Source organism: Otolemur garnettii, unplaced genomic scaffold (assembly GCF_000181295.1).
Source record: "Otolemur garnettii isolate 467f Iridium unplaced genomic scaffold, OtoGar3 scaffold00038, whole genome shotgun sequence".
NCBI classification, from domain to species: Eukaryota; Metazoa; Chordata; class Mammalia; order Primates; family Galagidae; genus Otolemur; species Otolemur garnettii.
Genome location: NW_003852433.1, coordinates 6262554 through 6272579, shown reverse-complemented (window position 1 = coordinate 6272579; position 10026 = coordinate 6262554). Strand labels below are relative to the sequence as shown.

General features: G+C 38.9%; 1 protein-coding gene and 1 non-coding gene across 2 annotated transcripts in view; one reads left to right on the top strand and one right to left on the bottom strand.

Moving 5' to 3' along the window:
- CORO1C (coronin 1C) overlaps nt 1-10026 on the top strand; it is a 91855-nt gene that overhangs the window by 61178 nt on the left and 20651 nt on the right. The window lies entirely within an intron of this gene.
- Nucleotides 8464-8528, bottom strand: LOC111725375. Its single transcript, XR_002773452.1, has one exon. It is a non-coding gene; the product is annotated as a U7 small nuclear RNA (small nuclear RNA).

Genomic DNA, 10026 nt, shown 5'->3' with positions numbered 1-10026 from the left:
GCGTGTCAGGGGAGAGCCTGTGAGAGTCTCACGCGTGTCAGGGAGAGCTTGTAGAACCATGCTACTTTTAGTTTTCTCTTTATTGTTTGTTGACTGAAACATTGTTCTGAAGGCTTTATTAATAACAATTATTTTACATAAACACAAATTAATTCCTGAACTGTTTCATTTAAACATTTACCCACTTTTCCTTGTGGGCTTTTGACTGAGGGTGTCTCCTGTCATCTCAGAGTTTGGCAGCCAAAGCATGTTAAAAAAATATGCTCCTGTTAAAATGAATTGTTCTGCTCAGTGTGCTTTGCTAAAGTGATCACTTTAAGGGTTACAGATGCATTTTGCACAGGGAAAGGAATATCACGTAGACCTGATGCTAAATTCTTAAGCTGAGAGAGAGTTTTCACCTCTTTTAAAGAGGTAGGTTTGATCCGTCTCTTGCTCTTCTTGTATCTCTAGCATTACTGGTCGTGTTTTCCTTTTAAAAACTTCTGTATTATAAAACACATAGAAAAACACACCCAAGTGTTAAGTGAAAGAGTGAGGTAAATGACTTGCTGCAGAGAGAACACTGCCTTCCAGGTCCAGAAATCGAATTCCCAGCCTCAGACCTTTCCATGTGCCCCATCCCATCACGACTCCCTTCCTCTGACCGTCACCCCTGACCTGTCTTTCGTGATACTCATTTCCTTGCCTTTCTTTGTGGAGTTAATCGCTCAGGTGTCTTCTCTAGATTGATCCTGCCAGTTTCAGATGCTTGATATGTCATCTTTTAAGTCTTAATCTGTAGGCTGCTCCTCTGTCATTTCCTTTTCCGTCCAGCATGCCTGTTGAGAAACTCCTCACCTTTGACTTGTACTTTCCAGCCATGTGGATTTCACTGATTACCCTCCTGGTACAGTTTCACATGCTGCCCTGTCCTGCAGATGTCCTGTAAGTTGGCAGCTGGTTCCCAAAGTGTGGTCAAATTCAGGTTCTATCCCTTTGGCAAGACTATATTGCTCGTGTTAGTTTCTTCCATCAGGAGGCATGAGATGCCATGATGTCCGGTTTTTACTCTTTTTTGAGTGGGGCAGCTATTGGTGTTCAAAGCTCCTGTAATTTGTTAGGGGTTGCAAAGTAGTGACAGTAAATTCTATTACTTTGTTTGCAATTTCTAGCCGGTAAAATTTTATAGGATGATGTTCCCTCTTATTACTGTTTAGTTGCTCAATAGCATAGTTCATTTAGGAGAGCAGGATAAATACTAGATTCTTTCCTTTTATTTACCCAGTTTTCAAGATAATGAATTGTTTCTCTGTCTTCAGAAGGTGATGAATTAGGTTATTTTTCCTTTCCTTTCAATTTGAATGCATGGAAATGAGCATACTTAGTGGGTTTCAGTTCATTATACTTATCCCAAATCTCGTATTGTCCCATCTTTGCCAGTGGGAACCTCTTCAAGATCTTGAGTTCCCTTGAAATGACTTCATAGTCTTTAATAGTGTTTCAGGCTCACATTGGTTATCTCTGCCCAGACCATTTCTTTCAGAATTAGCCATTTCTTTCAGAAGCCCTGGTTTCTTTTAATGGAAAATGATATTTCTAGATCATAGTCTGGATGTTAGGGATAGTGGTTATTACCATGGTGATCACTATTTTTTCTTTTTTTGAGACTCTCAGTTTGTTGCCTTGGTAGAGTGTCGTGGCATCACAGCTCACAGCCTCAGCCTCCCAAGTAGCTGGGACTACAGGCACCCGCCACAACGCCTGCCTATTTTTTGTTGCAGTTTGGCCGGGGCTGGGTTTGAACCCGCCACCCTAAGTATATGGGGCCAGTGCCCTACCCACTGAGCCACAGGTGCTGCCCAGTAATCACTATTTTAATGGTCAAGTAAATGAGGTGAGAAATTACATATATATTTGAAGATATAATATCTTGTGATTTCATCATAATTTTTGTCAAATTCAGAATATAGGGATACCTGTAGAATATAGACATACCTCAGAAACATTGTGGGTTGAGTTCCAGCCCACCACAATAAAGCAAGTCATAAATAATAGTTCAGACACATATAAGAGTTGTGTTTATAGTAAATTATAGTCTATTAAGCGTGTGCAGTAGCATTATGTCTAAAATAAACTCCTTATGTTTTATACATACTTTAATTTAAGAATACTTTAGTGCTAATGGTCATCTGAGCCTTTAGTGAGTCTTAAATTCTTTGCTGACAGAGGGTCTCACCTTGACGTCAGTGGCTGCTGTGTGATTAGGGTGGTGGTTGCTGAAGGTTGAGTGGCTGCGGCAGTTTCTTAAAATAAGACAGCAGTGAAGTTTTCCACATTGATTGGCTTTTCCTTTCATTGAAAGACTTCTCTGAAGTATGTGATGCTGCTTGATAATATTCTACCCACAATAGGATATCTTTGAAAATTGGAGTCCACTGTTCTACTAGTTTATCAACTAAATTAATGTAATGTTCTAAATCTTTTGTTGTCATTTCAACGATGTTCACAGCATCTTCACTTAAGAGTAGATTCCATCTCAAGAAATGACTTTCTTTGCTTATCTATAAGAAGCAATTCCTTATCAATTCAAGATTTATCATGAGATTGTAGCAATTCAGTTATATCTTCAGGCTCCACTTAACAATGCTAATTCTGTGCCACATCTGCTGTAAATTCCTCCACTGGAGTCTTGAACCCTTCAAAGTTATCCATGAAGATTGGGATCTACTTTTTCCAAATTCCTATTATTGTGGATAATTTGGTCTCCTTCCATGAATCACGAAACTCCTAAGCTCAAGTGATCCTCCTGCCTCAGCCTCCATAGTGCTAGGATTATAGGTGCAAGCCACCACATTCAGCCTTATTTGTCTTTTTTTTTTGAGACAGGAGCCTCAAGCTGTCCCTCTGGGTAGAGTGCCATGGCATCTCAGCTCACAGCAACCTCCCACTCCTGGGCTCAAGCGAGTCTCCGCCTCCCAAGTAGCTGGGACCGCAGGTGCCCGCCACAACACCCGGCTATCTTTTGGTTGCAGCCATCATTGTTGTTTGGTGCACCTGGGCTGGATTTGAACCCGCCACCTTGGGTGTACGTGGCTGGCGCCTTAGCCACTTGAGCCACAGGCGCCGAGCCACGAGTGTTCTTAATATCATCTGGAATGGTAAATTCTTTCCAGAAGGTTTTCAATTTACTTTGTCCAGATCCATCAGGGGAATCACTATCTATGGACAGCTACAGTCTATGGAATGCATTTCTTAAATAATAGGACTTGAAAGTTGAAATTACTCCTTGATTGATGGACTATAGAATTGATGTATTGGCAGTCTTGAAAACAGCATTAATCTCCTTGTAATCAGAGCTCTTGAGTGATCAGGTGTGTTGTCAATGAGCAGTAATACTTGGAAACTTTTTTCTAAGTAGTAGGTTTCAGCAGTGGGCTGGGAATATTCTAAACCGATTTCTTGCCATCTAGGCTTTGTTGTTCTATTTCTAAAGTACAGGCAGAGTAGATTTAGCACAGTGGGTTTTTTTTGTTTTTTGTTTGTTTTTCTGAGATGGGGTCTTGCTAGGTTGCTCAGGATAGTCATGAGCAATCCTCTTGCTTTGGCTCCAGGAGTAACTGGGAGTAACTGGTTCTGTGGCTAGATTTAGCACAATTCTTAAAGGCCCTGGGATTTTCAGCATGGTAAATGAACATTGGCGTTAGCTTACAGGCAGCTGCGTTGCCCACTCACAGGAAAATCAGCCTGTCTGTTGAAGCTTTGAAGCCAGGCAGTGACTTTTCCTCTCCAGTTATGAAAGTCTTAGATGGCATCTTCCAACATAAGGCTGTTTTGTCTACATTGAAAATGTGTTTTTTGTTTTAGGCACCTTCATCTATGATCTTAACTAGGTCTTTTGGATAATTTGCTGCAGCTTCTACGTCATCATTTGCTACTTCATCTTATACTTTCATGTTATGGAGATACCTTCTTTCCTTAAATTGTGAACCACACTCTTCTAGCTTCAAACTCTTCTGCTGCTTCTTCACCTGTCAGCCTTCATGCAATGGAAGAGTGTTGGGGTCTTGCTCTGCATTAGGCTTTGGCTTAAGAGACTGTTATAGCTGGTTTGATCTCCTGTCCAAAGTATTAAATTATTTCTTCACATCAGCAGTAAGGCTATTTCACTTTCTTACCATTTATATGTTTATTTCCTTGAAGAACTTTTTCTTTGCGTTCCTAACTTGGCTGGTGTCTCTAGCTTTTGGCTTATTGACTTTCAACCTGCCTTGTTCATTAAACTTAATCATTTCTACATTTTGATTTACAGTGAGAAACATGCAGCTCTTTCACTCGAACATTTAACAGCTATTTTAGGGTTAATAATTTGTGTAATTTCAATGTTGTTCTGTCTCGGAATAAGGAGGCCTAAAGAGAGGGAGAGAGCCAGAGGGAATAGCTAGTTGGTGGAGCAGTCACAACACACATAACGTTTATTGATTGTTTGTTGTGTTATATGGGTGTAATTTGTGGCACCAAAACCATTACAACAGTAATGTTAAAGATTACTGATCACAGATCTTCATAACAGATATAATAATAATGAAAACTTTGAAATATCATGAGAATTACCAAGATGTGACCCAGAGATATGAAGCGAGCACATGGTATTGGGGAAAATAGTCCCAATAGACTGACTTGATGCAGGGTTGCTACAGACCTTCAATTTGTAGAAAGTGTGCTTATCTGGGTAATGTGATATAGTGAAGTGCAATAAAATGAAGTATTCCTGTACATCTTAACCTCTTTGCTGTCTTGGCTGCTTTCTTCCACATTGAGAATCCTTATTCTCAAGGATGCAGAGGATGAAGTAGAATATCCAGATCTATCTTGTTTGCTTCCTCACATTGTACCTACATGTACAATAGCCTCAGAGTGAAAATACCACCACCATTCTGATTGCTGAAAATAGTTTTTAAAAAAACAGACAACTGGCTCCGCGCCCGTAGTTCAGTGAGTAGGGCGCCGGCCACATAACACTGAAGCTGCCGGGTTCAAGCCTGGCCCAGGCCTGTTAAACAACAATGACAACTGCAACCAAAAAATAGCCGGACGTTGTGGCAGGTGCCTGTAGACCCAGCTGCTCGGGAGGCTGAGGGAAGAGAATCACTTAAGCCCAAGAGTTTGAGGTTGCTGTGAGCTGTGATGCCGTGGCACTCTACCAAGGGCAACATAGTGAGACTCTGTCTCAAAAAGAAAAAAAAAGAAACCAGACAACTTTTTAGCCCATGCTATCTAAATTTCCCCCCCCTTTAAAAACAATGTACTCTATAGTTTGAAGATCACATAGCCATTACCTTGAACATTCTCTCCTGTCTTAATTCTGTAAAGAACCACACTTAGCACTGTCCTCAGTTTTTATGGCAGTTCTTCACTCATCTTTTGGATCACCTGAAGCTTGTTCTCTGGTCAGTCACTAGGAAAGGGTCATGGAAATAATATTCTCTGAGTTCTTGTTAATAATAGCTTGTCTGTGACACTTGGAAGTGAGTTTCTCTGGATATTTAAGATTTTTTCCTTGAATATCTAAATATATTATCCCATTTTCCTTTTAATATATAGTTTCTAGTCTTTTTGCTGTTGGAGGTATTTTCTTGAATTATAGTTTTTAGTATTTATTCTTTTCCCTTGGTTTGCTTTTCTTAACGAGAGACTCCTGTTATCCATATGCTTTATCTTCTTTACCTTTCTTCCATTATTTGTCAGTTTTTCTCCAAACCTTGTTCATTTTTTAGACTTGACCTTTTTTTTTTTTTTTGCTTTTTATCTTTTGTTGTCCTTCTTAGCTTTTGTGTTCTTGTTTAGTCTTCATTTCTGGAGTGATTTTTCTTTTGTTTATAATTTTGTCTTGATTTCTGTCACTCCATTTTGAGTTTTTTGAAGTCTAATTTATAACATTTTCTGTATCTTAGTGTCTTTTTTCTCATTTTGAATAGTATATCATAGTGTTATCTCTTTTGATCATATAAGATAAAGCCCTTACCTTTCTATAGGGCTACTTATAATTCTTTTCCTTATTCTTTTTCCCCTTATAGTAATTTGGGGATTTGCCACACACACTTTTTTATTTTCTTTTAATTAATTTATTTGTTTTTGAGACAGAATGTCACTTTGTTACCCTTGGTAGAGTGCTGTAACGTCGTAGCTCATAGGAACCTCAAACTCTTGGGCCATTGTCTTGCCTCAGCCTCCCAAGTAACTGGGACTACAGGTGCCCACCATAACACCCAGATATTTTTAGAGATGGAGTCTGACTCTCGAATTCCTAAGCTCAAGCAATTTACCAGCCCACCTGGGCCTCCCAGAGTGCTAGGATTACAGGCATGAGGTTTTTTTCTTTTTTTGCTTTTTAGTGTGTGAATCTAGACTTCCCACGTTTTTTAGAAGGTGAATTAGTTCAAATAGCTGTTCTTACTTCACAAAGCTCCCTCCTCCGCTATTTCCAGGTCCTGTTGAGAAATATGGTGGCTTACTTTGTGAGATTTCCTGCCCTGCTTTTACTTGGCCTTTCTCATTCTTTTGTCCATCTTATTTCTATCCTGCTCTAATTTAGTTCTTTTCCTTGGAAGGTTCTCCTGAGTGTGGGGCAGGTCCTGGAAGGGAGCCATCTCTGAGTAGTTTGGAGAGTACTGAGATGCAGATTGCTTCCAGCACATCAGACCTTTTTATTTTAGGCCCCCTTGCTCAGGGCTATTGGAGAGGGCAAAACCCTTCCCAGTTTCTGCTTCTGGCCTCGGATTGTCCTGCTGTTCTCCTGTCTGGGAAAGGGGGAGTGGGTACACCTGAGACCGTATAGGTGCAGATCTTGTGGCTGTTGGTGGTTTGAGTCCACTCCCTTGCATTTTGGGGTTATCCCCTAGTTTTTAAAAATACCGTCTCTGGATTTTTTTGTTTTGTTATCTACTTGGTCTGTGTTTTTTATGGAGGGACTTGGGAAAATCGCAAAACTATGCTGCCACCAAGATCATAATTTTCCCAGACTCCCAGACTAATGTTGCTGCTTTATTGATATTGCTGGAGTAAACATTTTGTAAATTAAATAGCGTTTTGGGATAAATCCTTCTAATTTGTTTTAAACCCCTAAATATGAAACTGATATTTAAATCTTTCTTTAAGCATTTAATATCCCCCCAAATATGTTGTTATTGGGGTAATTGAAGCTTTTATAGCTTAGCAGTTGAAATGAAAATTTAAAGACGCATTTGATCTTCTTCTGTTCTACCTGCTGCTTAATGCCTTATTTTCCACTTCCTCTCCTGAAGGTAAAGAACACTGTAGGGTAGATCGAATGGTTTCAAACAACACCTTTTCTTTTCTTTTTCAAACAGAAAAGCTCTCTGTCGTTTCTCAAGCCTAAATTATTGATAGTAACTTGTGAGCTACAAATAATATAGTCTAACAAGGCCTAGTTTTAGTAGAGAGAGGATAGGAGACTAGGAGTTCTGAGCACATGCAGGTCATGGAAACCTTTCCAGCCTCAGTGCCGTACACATAAAATGGAGATATAATAATAGTGCCTATTGAAGAGAGCAAAAGAAAGCTATAAATGTACAATGAGTTATATTTTATAATGGGTTGTGGTGTGTATCCATAGCAGTAAGATTACCGTTAACAGATATTTAGTAGAAAATATAGTAGAACCAGTTTATCAAATGAACTATAAAAAGGATAAAATTAATTTTGAAAAAACTGCTTGTTTTATTACTTATAGCATAAATCCATCAAGTACTAAGCATTTAAGTGTTGATTTGTTAATTTTGTGAGTGCTGATTCTGGGACAGTGATGTCTCTGCAGTTTTAGAAGAAAGAATGCCCATCTTAAAGTACATTCTGCCATCTTTTAAAGGTGACTTCTTGAAGCTGCCTAAAAGTAAATTATGTTGACACAGTTTACCTTCCGTGTACTACTTTTCGAAACAGTGATTTCTACTAACAGAGATGTAAATCCTACTCCCAGAAACTACACTTTGCTCCTCTGTTTTCTAAATTTTGTGTTCTGTGTGTCCTTTTCTTTAACAATACCTTCACATAGAGTTTTAGGATTGTGGTTACTAAGTATTTTACTTGGGGAAATTTTAGCTCTAAGAAAATAACAGTGCTTTAAATAATACAAAGAGCAGCCAAGTTAAGTTTCGGATGATGTTGATTTAACAGTGTTCCTTATCTGCAGGGTAGTAATCAAACACAAATGCAAAAAAAAATGGCTAATTCAAACAATGGGATTGAGTAATTGTTTCTTCCAGAGCCTGAGAGTTGGAAAGAAATTGCCGACATTATAGTCTTAATTGTCTTGAGTATTGATGGCCTGAACAGCCCCAAATTATTAATGGACACTTTTCATCTTCTTCCAAATCAGTTTTATTCTTCTACAGAAATCAACAAAAATAAATTTATTCCCTATCTTATTCATTTTACTTCTATCATAAATTTTCCAAATTTTTCAGGGTTTTTCAGTTAAAAAAATAAAAAAGTTCTGCTAAGCAAATTCTAAAAGAGCTGTAACACTTCCTAATGTAGTTTTTTCCATGAAATAAAAATGGAAGTGATATGTGGTTCCTTTTGGTCACGTAGTGGTGCCTCATACTATTTCCATTTTGTGCAGTTTATATCAGGGCCATTGGCCAGTGAATATTATAACCTTGGCAGATCTACACCCAACACTCAATTCTCGATTTCCCCAAACCCAGTGTTGCTCCCAGTGTCACGGTTCATTTAGGAATGTCCTGACGCCTCCACCCCACCCTGTGGGAGTGTGGGGTCAGTGTTTCTGTAGAGGATTGTGCTGCTCTGCAGCTGCCACCAAACATGTAAACCTCTTCCTGTCTCTTAAGATCATCACTTTCCTTTATTCTCCCTTTGGAATTGTTTTCCTTAGCATTTTAAAAATATGGCCTTTGGGGAGAGTAGCCCTTTTTATGGCTGGAACCCTAGTGCCTAATCCAGTAGCAAGTTCATGATGGGTAATGAAAATAGGGAAGCAGTGTCTGGAAACACTTAGCATATGCTTTAAATTTCCACTGTAGTTGACAAATAAAACCATTAAACTAATTGAACTTTAAATTACTACTTGAGAGGAGCCTAAGTTTCTTAATTTTTCTCTCTTTTTTCTGGTTGGAATTGTACTTTCGGGTTTTTTCTCCCATTCAGATCTTCACAGGTGAAGAGGATGTGAGTGATATAGTAGTTCTGAACATGTGCTTAAAGTTGGTTTTTTCCCCCCAGAACCACTGTTAGTTTTTACTGATTTATTCACTTTTTCATCTGGGAGCTCTTGGAACTGATTGCATTTTAGTCTTTCAAAACAAAACATTGCCATAGTAATATGTTGTCCAGATAGAAAATTTTAGGAACACACAGCATTATTTGACAATTTTAAAGAGTGGAAGAAGGAATAACTTGTAGGCTCTTGTAGGCTCTGCTAAGCCCAGATGCTCACTCTGGGCATGGCGGGGGATATTTAGTGTCTGTTTCCTCCCTTCTCACTGGTTTCTTTCTGAGAAAGCTGATTGGTGTTACTGAACCTATCTGTAACCTTGGAGCAGAGAAAAGCTAATGGGTCTGTAACAGAGATCAGTTCTGTCCTCACTGTGGCAATTGGCCTAGGCATAAACTAGAGCTTTCACACAAATGAGGTCTTGGGTGTAAATTACTTAGTATTAATTAGTTGGGTATAGTGCTGAATTAATTTGCAGATAAGACTCACTCTAAGAAATCTCGATGTTCAGACCTAGAAATTTATGTGGGTCAGTGGTTGTATTAACACTATATATTAATACTATATTAACACTAAGAAAAGTAATCATAAACATATAGTAGGCACTGTTTTGCCAAGTGCTATTTGAAGTTTTTTGTTTGTTTGTTTTTTGAGATAGGATCTCAATCTATTGCCCAGGCTAGAGTGCAGTATTGTCATCATAATTCATTGCAACCTCAATCTGCTGGGTTCAAGGGATCCTCCTATTTCAACCTCCCAGCTAGCTGGGATTACAGGTGCCTGCCACCATG